The sequence below is a fragment of the Alosa pseudoharengus genome, unplaced genomic scaffold, assembly GCF_046254945.1.
Source record: "Alosa pseudoharengus isolate Yale_2024_CS ecotype anadromous, Long Island Sound unplaced genomic scaffold, YU_APseudo_1.1 YU_APseudo_1.1_scf_14, whole genome shotgun sequence".
NCBI classification, from domain to species: Eukaryota; Metazoa; Chordata; class Actinopteri; order Clupeiformes; family Clupeidae; genus Alosa; species Alosa pseudoharengus.
In genome coordinates this window covers 13,843,638-13,855,470 of record NW_027468609.1, presented here as the reverse complement: position 1 = coordinate 13,855,470, position 11,833 = coordinate 13,843,638, and the positions used below count along the sequence as shown (strand labels likewise).

The 11,833-nt window shown below is 40.6% G+C and overlaps 1 long non-coding RNA gene across 1 annotated transcript; it reads left to right on the top strand.

The window, feature by feature from the left end:
• Window positions 1-828: 828 nt before the first annotated feature.
• Window positions 829-11,042, top strand: LOC143122913 (uncharacterized). Its single transcript, XR_012986771.1, has 3 exons — window positions 829-1,622; window positions 7,906-7,990; window positions 9,040-11,042. It is a non-coding gene; the product is annotated as an uncharacterized LOC143122913 (long non-coding RNA).
• Window positions 11,043-11,833: the final 791 nt, after the last annotated feature.

Below are 11,833 nucleotides of genomic sequence, written 5' to 3'. Positions count from 1 at the left end.
TTGTAGGCCTAGCCTACTAAACGCAAAAACTTAAAGGAACACGCCACCCAATGTCAGTAATAATATATGTTCTTACCTTAACTTTCATGAGTGGAGTCATACCTCTCCCATGTCGGTACGTGCACTCAAATGCTCTGGTGCGCGGCGCGAATGTGTTAGCATGTTGCTATGCTAGCGGGCTCAGACGTAGCCAGATGTAGAAGTAATCAAAAACATCCACGTTTTCCCGACTTAAATACAGTTACACGAGTAGTTGATTAAAATGTCTACGGTCAAACAACATGAAACGTGGTGATTTTCCAAGCGAATAAACAGAACTACAATGTTTGGCGCAATAGCACTTGGGAGTACTTCGACCTAGCGTAGTAATATTAATTAACACCTATTTGTAGATCCTATCCACCACAGAGTTTAGAAACCATGCTTGATCGACCCCTCAGCCTCCCCCTCCCCTCTGAGCGAGAGAGAGGCACACACACACTAGAGATGCGCTGATGGGCTATTATTTCAACCATAACTGCAGTTCAACACTTATCATCCATCCGCACCAAAGTTTTTTGACCAATTTTCAAAACTGCACCCGCCCACCATCTGCTGGTTGTTTTAATGTATGGGTGATGCAGCGCTGCTGACGTGAGGCTAGAAAGCTCTTGCCTGTTCTAGAAAGACTGATCCAATATTTTTGAATTTAACGAATAGAAGACCAGCAGATCTCCTTCCTCCGCTGATGACAGAATCTCCTTCTAAAACACAATAGCTGCAGCAGAGATTTGAAACAAACAATGCAGATTAATTAGAATTCAACACTGCCTACTTTAAGATGCTAAGGAGTTAATGGCATTGATATTCTGGTTAGATAAAAGACAGATGAGACTAAACATGAAAAGATAAGGTTGTGAATATTTGTGAATTGCTGACTATTAGGAGTTTCAGCCTTATACGGAGCTGAATATAGGATATATTGTGACCTTGAAAGGACTCCGCTCCACCCATTCATACCACACACACACAAGTTTGTATAGATTCAATGGTCCTAAATGGAGGAGAATGTCGGAACAGCACCACGTTGATAAAAATCACTCTGACTGTTATGCAACAATTCTGCTCCCATTGTCCACAGTAGTCTCTGAGACGGAGAATGCGGCCACAGTCACGTACCGCCACCTCCTAAGAATTTTGTTGTTGAAGTCTTTGTTCCGTTGTAGTAGACTTGTTTCCTGGTCAATCTAGCCTTTTGTCCAGATGGCATTTAGAGAGAAACCTCAACAGCTGAATCAGTTCTTTGCAACAGTGGATGCCAAACCATACCATGCAACTGCTCTACTCTGGTGAACCACTCCAACCTTACGTGATGGTCACATTGCGCCAAACATTGTAGTTCTCCTGTTTATTCGCTTGGAAAATCGCCACGTTGCATGTTGTTTGACCGTAGACATGTTAATCAACTACTCGTGTAAGTGTATTTAAGTCGGGAAAACATGGATGTTTTTGATTACTTCTACGTCTGGCTACGTCTGAGCCCGCTAGCATAGCAACATGCTAACACATTCGCGCCGTGCACCAGAGCGTTTGAGTGCACGTATCGACATGAGAGAGGTATGACTCAACTCGTGAAAGTTAAGGTAAGAACATATATTACTACTGACATTGGATGGCGTGTTCCTTTAATGACAGCTTGTTCGTGGTGGTGTAGTGCTGCCTAATTGCAATGGGATAGGCAAGAGTTATCTTATATTCGGCTATTACGTGTGGCACATTTATTGGGCTTTTAGCCTCTTTTAATTTATTTGATGAGGAACTGATAGACTGAGCAGCAGAAAAGTCATAATCGATACATAAATCGTTTCTTATTATAATTAGGCTATTGATAGCCTACTATTACTTTACTACTATTACTGTTATTATTATTATTATTCGGATGAGGAAAATGTAAATCTGAGTCTGAAATGTTGGCTACAAACAGTCTATACTGCTGTAACTACACTGCTGCTATTATTAATTGTAACTTCCGGGAACTATTTGAGGCTTCCATTAGCTGCCATTGTTGGGAAAAAATGGAACATTAGTGTCGTCACGTTTTGTTCGCGCCACAGCAAAATCGCCTAGTGGACGGCAAGATTATAGTGAGATTTAACCGTAGTAATGCCCTTCCACGACTGTTGGCTTATTGTTTGGAATACAATGACATCCCATGTTCTTGCATAGATATATTTTGGTTTGTTTTCTTTGTGTTTCGGGAGTATTTCAACCACCCTTCGCTAAGCCACACCCGAAAACCGCCACAGGCCAATCGTGGCTTAGCAACCCGTCACTAGGCACGGGAGGTCTGACAAGCTTTTCGAGTTTTGCCATGTACATTGGGTGTGGTTTTGTTTTCAAAAGTCCGGCACCTGGGCAAAAAAGTGGATCTTATGTTTCTTAGTTAGTCATGGGTGTGTTTTGGGCGTTACATCCTTTAAACCAATGAGAGTGACATCTGTCATTCCCTTTAACAGCAAGCATTTGGACTTCAAACAGCGCATCGGTATTGTAGTAGGCTAGTCAGCGGCCCATTTGAAGGAATTTGCTTGCATGCGAGACTGTATGGAACAGGTATTCCACTAAACCATGCTTTAAAACCTAGCAGAGTATAGCCTATAAACGCATCTGCACTCGTCTATTATTTGAACTCATTGGCAAAGTAAAACTAACTTCTCTGTGGTGTCATAGTCAACACAAAACAGTTACACAGTTAATTACGCTATTGACTGACAATAGGTTACCATTGACAAAATAGCCTGAAAAAGGCAACACTTACACCAATAGTGTTTAAATGACTGAATAAGAAACCTAAGGACATTTATCCTGCAGAGGAGTTGCTTACATCTCGTGACAGTGCGTCTTCATATGTGCTCCATATGTGCCTCTCGCCTATTCACTTTTAACTGTCATTAACAATTTGCAAATGATGGTGAATGGTGAAACTACTCATTGTGAGACGTATTTCCTGATATCTTTATTATAATTATTATGTTCCCCATTGTAATCATGTAATTTGTAATGTTTTGCATGGATGTGCGCTGGTTCACGTTCCTGTGGACGAGAAAAGCAGGGTGTAGTTGTGCACAGCCCATCACTGTTGATAAAACACTCTTAAAATAACAGATAAACAACTCGCCATGGATTTCTGACCAGGTATTTCTTGGTCAGTGGTGTAATGCGTTTTAGGTATAGTCTGAGCGAAATAGGGTTGAAGGTGGAAGTAAATACAGCAAAAGGATATTTGGTATCAATCGAACCGTAATTTCATGTAGATTAAGAATTTCAGGTGCCTACAGCGCAGATTTGTACCAGAAAAAAGATATACAGCTTTGAATGGACCATGGTATAATGATTATTGGGCCAAAAACGTATATTATAACATATAGATATTAGCTGATATCTCCCATACTGGTAAAAGGATCTTTACCAAACTTGGTGTACTTACTCACCATAAGTTCTTCATTAAAATTAGTAGGTGTTTAATGTCTTGGGGTCAAAGGTCAAGGTCACGTGAGGTCATACTTGACATGCAAATGCAAACATCTGTGTGAATACCTGTTTTAAAATAACTGTTTTAGTTCATAAATGATATTGGAGTAAAAACAAAGTACTATTACATAACATTCAGTACATCAATAACAACATTGTAGTTCATTTAGACAAGCTGAATAGCAGAAGTTGTAGATTAAATCCAAACCATTTCTGTCAAACTTCTAATAAACATTGTCATCTAGAGCTATTTCCTTCAACTTAAATTATAACGCCAGACAGTAGCAGGGGGTCACTTGCGCTTCAGCCTGGTTGGTGCTCACGGAACAGGACGCAGAAGTCAAAAAGGGAGAACCAAGGTCTAACAGGAGCCAAGGAGCAGGACCGGAGCACTCAATGCTTTAACGTGTTTTTATTTGTGCAAACTGACTAACGTTTCGACGCCCATGCGTCTTCTTCAGAGTCAAAACGCCAGACAATCGATGTAAATGTCTATCTTGATAGAATAGTGTTAGAAATAAAAACTACCCTTGCATCGCATTGCAATAGTTATACTTTGTTCCCTGAAGTTGGTAGTAGGCATATAAGCAACGGCAGCAGTGGACTGATATTACCTAGGATTGTACTATTTTGGTGGGTTTTCAGGATGTGAAGGGATGTAATCATGGGTTTCATAAGGGTTTATACTATTGCATGGGTTTTCATGTTTTAGAAGAATGTAGTCATGAGTGTCATAAGTCTTAATGCCACTGCATTTGCTGTGAGCAGTGTGAGGTCATTGTATCTTGTGTAGGCCAGACCGACTGTCAGCGGAGTGGGGTGAGTGGAAAAGTACTGGGGGTACCAGGATGAGAGGATCTCCTCCTTATATGGTTAAGGGAGAGGGGGTGTTATCAAGCTGGTGAGGACTGGACAGGACAGGGATGAGGAGGCCACTGTGCCTGTCTAGCTAGGAAGAGAATAAGATAAGAAGGCCTTATTTCACCAAACTGGAAGGAAACAGAAAAACTTAGGGTTACACTATTTTACATATGTTATCTATGCATTACATAGGATGCATGATGGGAAGATGGTTTCCACCAATGTAAGCGACCCTGCTTGATACTAATTGGTGAAGGGTGTTGATGGAGATGGCGTGAGAGGGTGGCACTTCTCAAGGGCTGAGGAGTATAAAATATAGTGTATAGCCATCCGTAGGGGAGATCTTGTCGGGGGCCCCAGCTGATGACATCTCCTCCCTATTGCTTTGATGATTGGTCTGGACTTTGGTTGGGCTGTACTATCATTGCAATACGGTGAATAAAGATCAACAGTCTTCGGAAAATCTTCTATCTACATTGTCTCCTTCGGACGCCTTGTTCCAGAGTGCTAAATTACTAAATAGTCATGTGGTAATTGTTAATTGGACAATTGGATTTGGAAGTTGACATTTTCTAGCCTGGAAAATCCAGACCCTGGTAATCTCAAAAGATTAAGGGTCTTGCCACGAACAATGTAATGGCCCAACTCGAGCGGCGGCACCAAGCATGCATTTGAAAATCTCACTGCAAGCAATTGGATAACACTAGACCAATGTTTACTCTGAATGATTCCGGACTTCGACACAATTGGATAACACTATGACCAATGTTTACTGACCTCCAACGTTGCAGCGTTGTCGTCATCAATTTAGCTCGCCTCTGGCCCGCATATATCAGATACGCCGATTTGATTGGCTCCCCGGGATGCAAGGGGTAAAAGTAACGTGCATCATTGCTCATTCCATTGTGCTCTCGCGAGAACTCTGGATTTCCAGGGTAGACATTTTCCACGACAGTATCCTGATTAGAGTGCGCTTGTCTGTTGACTTTTCGACGCAGTACTAACCGCTGCTAAAAAACTAGTCCCTTAAAATGTTATGCGATCATTGAAATGCATAGAATAATGTTAGAAATAAAATGATCAACACAGACATTTACATTGAGTCTGCCGTTATAATTTATTTGTCTGCCGTTATAATGTATTTGCCTGGGTGTACTGTGGAGTGGGTAAGACTGTTTTTAGTGGCAGGCTGACACATACTGATGACTTGCGCTAGCTTAGCACCTGCAAACTCTGCAACTATAAGGACTGGATCAAACGTGTTGAAAACGGTCTCCACTGATAAATATCACACATGCTAACTTGGAAATGAGGTCCTATGTCCAAAATCCTGAACCACCCCTTTAAAAATGTGTTGTTGCCTATAGCAATGCTATAGTAAATCAGCTTTTGCAAGCCAGTGCTACAAGATGACAGCTCACCTCCACATTGGCAGATAACACAAAGATCTGCGCATATGCCAGGTTCCTCTTCAAGTGCTGTCTCATCATCCATTGCAAATAACAGACATGCCACATTACTAACATCAAAACTGGAAGACAATGCTGTCTTCAGGGTCACAGAAATTACCAGGAGAAAGTGGACAACACCTTGTCCACGAAGGGAAAAATAGCAAGGGCCACAGTTAACAGTCATACTAACGTATGGAAAGTCACAACAGTACAGAAAGCTATAATTTACAGCTGGAAGTAGCACTGCTTGTACTGTGGAAAGGACTGCAAGGGCAATTTTGAAAGAGATATTGGTCAGGTCATGACTATGCTAGTGGACGTATTTCACTGTTACTGTATGTAACTGCTAAGCACATTTGCCTAGTAATTGCAATCAGATTCTTGATTCTTATATACAAAGAAGGGGTATTAAACTCATTGTGCTGTAGATAGGGACTCCCCATGTCAAAAACAACCAAGTCTATGTTGTGCAACATAAAAAAAAGAAATCACTATATTTACAGTAATTGAATTGAACATGGCATGTTGATTAGCATGTCTCCACCGTCTATAACCTTGTATGTCGGGATAAAACTGACCTTAACCTTTGACCCCATGGCCCTGAGTCCCTAAGTTCATCTAACTTGTATAGACAATAAATGTACTAGAGTTAATGAAGATCCAACAGTCTGCTTTGGAGATATGAACCAAATACTGCATGTGAGTTATTTGTGTGACCCCTTGTAACCTTGACCTTTGACCTCAAGACCTAAATTGTCTTGCCAGTTCTTTGACAACTTATAGTGGGAAAGTAGACTAAGTTTGATGAATATCTTTCAATTGGCTTAAGAGATATCAGCTATTATCAAGATGTACTAACATAAGGTTTTGGCCCAAAAATCATTGTGCCATGCTCCATTCAAAGCCCTATATATTTTTTCCGGTACAAATCTGCGCTGTAGGCACCACAAATTCTTAATCTACAGAAAATGATGATTCAAATGATACCAAATATGCTTTTGCTGTATTTACTACAACCTTTGACCCTTTTCTAGGCTAATTCGCTCAGACTAGTAGTGTACGATAGTGATTTTTAGATAATGCGCTAGACCCCTCCTTAGGTCGTTAATGGCTACACCCCTTGGTGCATTGCTCAATAAAAGAGATGACGAAAAACTCGAGTGTACAATAGAAATATGTGTTGCATCATGATGATTATACACTTTGCGCTGTGCTGTTGACTGTCATGATAGGGCCCATAGCCATTATAACCTCTTGGCAGCCATTTTGGTGGCCATCATTTCTCAAGGTCAGATTTTACTAGATTTTTAGTATGTTATTTAGCATGTCTAACAGTACCAGAATCCATAAAAAAACCTTTTGTATCAATTTTTTGATGTTGAACCCTATATTGACCCGCCTAAAGTTACTCAACTTGCACTGGATCATCTTCCTGAATCTCAATATTATCACAAATGTGGGCAAATTAAAACTCTAAGTCAGCCCAAGTCAGTTATGATGTCATCACATCACCAAAAGTATTGGTTTTACCAAAAATATTTGTCAATATTCTAAACTACAAAAATGCATACCTATAAAGTATTTTGATACAAAATACGAAGCCGTTTTTTTCAACCCAGTCAAATACAAATTACGAATATACAATATATTTTGTATTTGAAATATGGAATACATGTAATAAATACTGCTCATCCCTGTAGGCATCATTGGTTCTGAAATACCATGTTTGTTTCAGGAGATATAATGAAGAATAGGCGTAATTCAGTTATAGTGGAACATTTAATGGTTGCCACGGCGACCATTAGGGTTTTTTGATAATGGTTTTATATCTGAAAATGTTCAGGGCTCCAAACTGTACAAGTTCACCAAGTGTCATGCCTTTATGAAAGAATTTGACCTAATTTTCACATATCCCCTGTACTATGAAAGTTCAATAAAACTGCCAAAGGTGCAGCTTTTTGCCACTGACCTATGCACAAATAATTCCAATTTTGACAATGTTCCACCACTTGGATTTTCATGGACTTTTGGTATGTGATATGAAAATGCAATTAGTTTTGGGTTGGGTGTTTTTTTCTCACAGATTGCCTGGACGAGTTAACCTGTGGAGACTGAAGGCCTGTGGGTCATGAAGGGCACTTATTTGGATGTGTGGTGCCCTAACCCACGTAAAGACACAGTAAAATAACATGTTACACTATAGAAACATAATATAATTGGGAACACATATTGTTCTAACTATAAAAAATGGCATATTGCATGATATTTCCATAACCGCGAGATACACGCTTCACGATAACGGCAAGAAGTTGTTAACAGACGTTCACCAAGATGTATAGCCCATCAGCAATCTATTAAAAATAACACCTATTTGAAGTACCATTCATGATATGTTGTCAAATATTGAAGTTGTGGGAAGTACATAGCTTAAATGGTATGTTTCTTTCGTCCTGTTCCATTCATTCTGGCCAGGAGAGTCGAATGAAACAAAACGCACATTCGACTTCTGCTTAATTAACTCATGAACGGTTTTGTTCAGAGATGAAATTCCAACTGTATTTGACAGAGGACAGATATAGGTTGCTAGTGACAAAATATTAGCTTTCAGTGTGGTACGATGTCTTTGTAAATTACATTTCATTGAAAAGTCCCGGTTCTCCCCCTATGTAATAGACGTGCAGGGTGCTAAAGCTTAGAGGATATTTCGTGATTCACGAATATGAGCCAAAACAAAATTGCCCCGAATGTCCATATCGTCATGAAAGCATCATGGCTAGCGTTGGGATCAGTGATCATAAAGCTTTCACAACTAAACAGTGTGTTTGCGTTTTGTGTTAGACTGCTACAGTTCTCTTTCACATATATTTGGCCATGACCGTGTCACCAGGGCTGTAGTGGAGGCTAACGCAAGTAAACAGTTTACCCACCTATGACATTTCAGAAACAGTTTATCCACTTCTTACTTCAGAGTTTAGCTACCTCCCAATACAGTAAATGCACTACCTCATAGAGTTCACCACATGCACTCTAGACATTTATTACCACTAGTATTGATGTTTACATTTAACAGTAACCTTCAACATCATCAAATATGTTCTGAATGTCTTTCATGTATTTTTTAAAACATCGAGTAGCGCATATCAGGGTCCACTGTACTGTAATCTTTTTTCTCTTGTATACCCTCTTCGCTGACCTTTTTTATATTTGTTTTCACAAGATGTTGACAGACGCCTCACAGCAGGAGACCATGGACAGTGTGATACTGGGGATCAGCCCTTGCCCACCTCCACTTCTGATGCTGGGACACAGGTGTACCAGGCTGGCTTTAGTCTGTTGGTTTGTGATGTCATCATATTTGAGTGTTATACTGTATTGGTCATGTGTGTTTCATTCAAGTTTCTTTTTTTACATATCTAGGTCTGTGTATCTTTCTTTCTGTCCCTTTCATCTCATTTGGTGGTGGTTTCCTGCATGCTGCATGTTTGTGTGCTGTTGCTTTGTTTTATACTTTGCACAAAATCATTACTTTTTCTCGTCTTTGTAAGTGGTAATAATTGTCGCTGTACCCCATTCAAGGGGTGCTGCATGTCTGCTCCTCTGTCTGTGTGCTTGGATTTTCTTTTTTGTTGTTATTTGCATGAAATGTCTTGTAATTCAAAATAATTTACCAATCATTTTACCTGTGCCTTGATAACCTCTGTGTGCGGTGTTGTCTGGGCTCACTGTGTGTCTGCTTGATGTGCTTTTGCATGTATCACTGCATGTATGCATGCATGAAATATTATGGGTTTGTGTGTGAGAAAGAGAACCATCAGCTGACCCTCAGGTAAGACCACACTATTGCAGGCCAAAGAAACAAGGTGCAAACGTTTCGCGTCTAGCCCTTCATCAGTGTTCCTTGTATGTTTTGTGCCTAACCAATTTTTTTTTATAGAGATTTGTTTACTTCCAACCTGTGTCTTTGTCCTTGTTCAGTAAATGTTTAAATGTTCAGTAACCATTACAAGCAATGCCAATAAACTGTTTTTTTTATTTTTATCAAAATTCATGTGTTCTGTGTACTTTATAACATTTTAAGGGCAATGGAGCGATCACAACAGAATAAGCATAACAATTCTTTTTATTCATTTTCATCTAAACGAGGCCATTGAAAGCCCTGATAGGTCTGGTCACCACTTTGGAATTGTTGTCTGATGGTTGAAACCACACAAGAGGGTAGAGGCTTCCTTTATACTCCTGCCTAAAACCCCATAAGCCCAGCGTATAGCCTGCCTGTACACAGTGTACCAGTATTGCATAGGGATAAGTAAGAAAGATTGTTCAGTTTAAAACTCTGTAAGTAGGTTGGAGACGTCATTTTAAGCCTGTGTCTTATGCATGTTTATTGTGTATGCAACACATCTCCTCTCTCCTATAACTGTTGGTTCAAAGAACTCAGTGTAAAAAGATTGGTAAAGTAAACATAAACCATGAACATACTCGTGCGTGCTGGCTTGAAGGGGACCATGATCTTGCCTGAAGTGTGAGTATGCTATGTGTAGCACAAACGGATTCAGGCAGCATGCCTCAAATCCAGGACGCTGTGTTAGGCACGTTATTTGCTGGCCGCGGGGTGAGCGACCAAAACGCGCCCTCCCTACAATATGCTGATTGGCTCACCTCCGAATGGCAAGAGCCACTTGCAATGGCACTCCTGACCTAGACAAGGGGCGTGGACCTTGTCCTGTTACATTCTACCCCGGCTTCTTGAATCGTCGACCCGACGATTGATGGTCAAACCTCGACAGAGGTGAGGTACCAGGAACCATGAGGGCCTCCACACTAGACCCCGCTAATGGGCCCCACCTTTACGGTGGCCCATGACCCAAAGGTCTGCAGGTGAGGAGGCACTGCAGGTTGCCAGACTCTCCCAAAACATACTCTACGGCTGGTCTGTAGGCCGATATGCCGTGACTGACAGGGGCCAGGGGGGGGCTTTACACCCAGACCCCGCTAATGGGACTCACCACACTGGGATCCCATGACCCGAAGGTCCCTCTAGGGAGGAGCCACCCTGGTTACCCTTAATGCACCGAACACATAACACGCGGGTGGTCAGTAGGGTTCGACCGATATGGATTTTTTAGTGCCGATACCGATTTTTTTCCCTCAGCCTTAGCCGATGACCGATACAGGCTGCCGATTTTCTTGAGCCGATATTTGGAGCCGATACTGCTTTTATTCTGCTCCCTCAATTTACATCATAAAAACGAAACATAATTACACAAATTATGATAACAAATGTTATAAGTCTCAATTTAAAAAAGGAACATTTATTGAACTTATGGATGGGTGCACTGGATATGGTTAACTGTGCAAAATGCTTTCATCAACATCTTACAGCCTTGATGATGCATTGCTTGCTGACTATAAGACATAATTCAGGTCATCACAAACACATTTGTCAACACATTTAAATACTTTAAGAAAACAATAAGCCTGAAAAGCTATTGAAATAAAGTGCTTGATTTGTAATTTAAGACTGCATGGTTTCATTTTTTCTATGTCTATATTTTTTTTTAAAAAAGCTGCAAGATTTGTCAATCACAGAACATAAATCAGCCGAAGAAAATAACGTGGTGTCAGATGTTTCTGTTCTAAACGGCATCAACGTCAAAAGGTATAAAACATATCTCTCAAAGTTTTAAAATATTTTCTTCCGGTAGCGCAGCACTCTCATATCGCTGTGATGCGTGTGTCTCACAGATGCACACACAAACGTCTGTTTGGTAGCTGACGAACAACTATTGAACTGGATTGATAATGATAACGTTAGCAAACGGCTCTAAACAAGTAAGGCATACACACGGTATGTCTGGTACATGGTAAACGTTAACACGAATTAATAGTTAACTACATATAACACGTCTCTCATTATTAAAGCTTTTATCACTGTGATGGCAACTCCGCCCAGCTCGAAGGGAGAAGGGGAGGGAGACGCACCCACCACACGCGTCCAAAACTCAGCCAGG